General features: G+C 33.1%; 1 non-coding gene across 1 annotated transcript; it reads left to right on the top strand.

Annotated features, from left to right (window-relative positions):
- The first annotated feature begins 1,268 nt into the window (after positions 1-1,268).
- Positions 1,269-1,394, top strand: LOC130709307 (small nucleolar RNA SNORA38). The gene has a single exon (XR_009009830.1). It is a non-coding gene; the product is annotated as a small nucleolar RNA SNORA38 (small nucleolar RNA).
- The last annotated feature ends 261 nt before the right edge of the window (positions 1,395-1,655 follow it).

Here is a 1,655-nt window from a genome sequence, read left to right as displayed (position 1 = left end):
GTTTAAGGTATACAGCATGATTGTTTGATTTACATATATTATAAAATGATTGCCACAATAAGTTTAGTTCTCATCCGTCATCTCATATAGATACAATAAAAAAAAATTTTTTTTCCTTAGGATGAGAACTTTTAGGACCTACTCTCTTAACAATTTCCCTATATATTACATAGCAGTGTAAACTATCATCATCATGTTGTACATTACATCCCTAGTACTTATTTATCTTATAACTGGAAGTTCATAACTTTCTGCTGCTTTCATTCAATTCTCACTTCTGGTACCCCATGCCTCTGGTAACCACAAGTCTGATCTCTTTTTTCTCTGAGTTTGGTGGGTTTTTTGTTTGTTTGTTTGCTTGTTTTAGATTCTACATATAAGTGAGATCATACAGTATTTGTGTTTCTCTGTTTGACTTATTCACTTAGCAGCATGCCTTCAGGGTCCATCCATGAGAAAAATATTTGTACAATATATAATTAACAAGTTTCATGTGAAAAGGAAATAGAAATACAATGTTCAGGTTTAGATATATCTGAGCGAAACTCAAAACTAATATCAGAGAGTATTGATTTAGAAAAAAAAGTTAAATGAAGGCAGCTGGAAGTATGTAAAAAACGTGGTTTATGTAATAATCTTTAAAATTTTCTCATATAATTTGAATATTTTAAGTAAAATTAGCAAATCAAATTCTGCCTCACTGCATCTTACCTCACAGGGGTGGTTTTCAGGGATTCTTTTAACACACTGGATTAAAAAGTTGCTATGGTCAAGAAATTGACAAAAAGCTGTTGTATGTGATTCTCTTTCTCTTTATTTTTTACTTGTCAAAAGAAAAACCCAGAAAGATGCATCAGATTTGTGTAAATGAGGGTATGATGAGAGAGTAGCTAGTTTTGTTTTATGATCTTAGGAAGGAAAACTTGTGACCCTTACAAATATACACATATATACATATATATCCTGAACCAGCAATGGGACTTTGTTTATATTGCAAATAAATATCTTTTTTTTTTTTCTTTAAAAAAGGTTTTTTAATGCAAAATAGCACCTATTCATTTTTGGTGTTAACCATACCCAGAGTCTCTAACTAACAGTATTGAATTTCAGGGTCTCATGATGTTCTGTATTCTCAGCTGTCTTTTCATTCTCCCTCACACCAACCTCTGGGCTGTGATTCATTTTACACGAGTTGTAATAAACTCCACTAGAGGAAGGGCTGGTCTGCTGGTGGAGATCTTTCAGTTCCAGCTGACCAATTTTTGCTTCCTTATTGTTCCTTGGACAATCTTTGTTTGTCCCAGGATCTAACTTTATAAGTTAAAAATTGTGGACTTGGAGAAGTCTGGGGCCAGCTTGTTCCCTGCAGGCTCAAGATCAACCATCCTACATAGAAAAAAAAAAAAAAAAAAAATTGTAGCTGCTTTTTAAAAAATCCCTTAAGACTTGAAAGAGAATGAGTAAAGCACTCTGATTGCCAGTCAACAATCATCAACCCATTTTTACCAAGTAATCATAAATCTTCCATGAACTGTGGAAGACACCAAAGTGGAGATCCCTATATGGGATTTATGAGACGTGAGATACCCATCTTCATTTCTAGTTTTGAAATTTTTTATTTTGAAATGATTTCGGACTTATAACAGTGTTGCAAA

Source organism: Balaenoptera acutorostrata, chromosome 11 (assembly GCF_949987535.1).
Source record: "Balaenoptera acutorostrata chromosome 11, mBalAcu1.1, whole genome shotgun sequence".
NCBI classification, from domain to species: domain Eukaryota; kingdom Metazoa; phylum Chordata; class Mammalia; order Artiodactyla; family Balaenopteridae; genus Balaenoptera; species Balaenoptera acutorostrata.
This window is presented reverse-complemented; position numbering and strand designations above follow the sequence as displayed.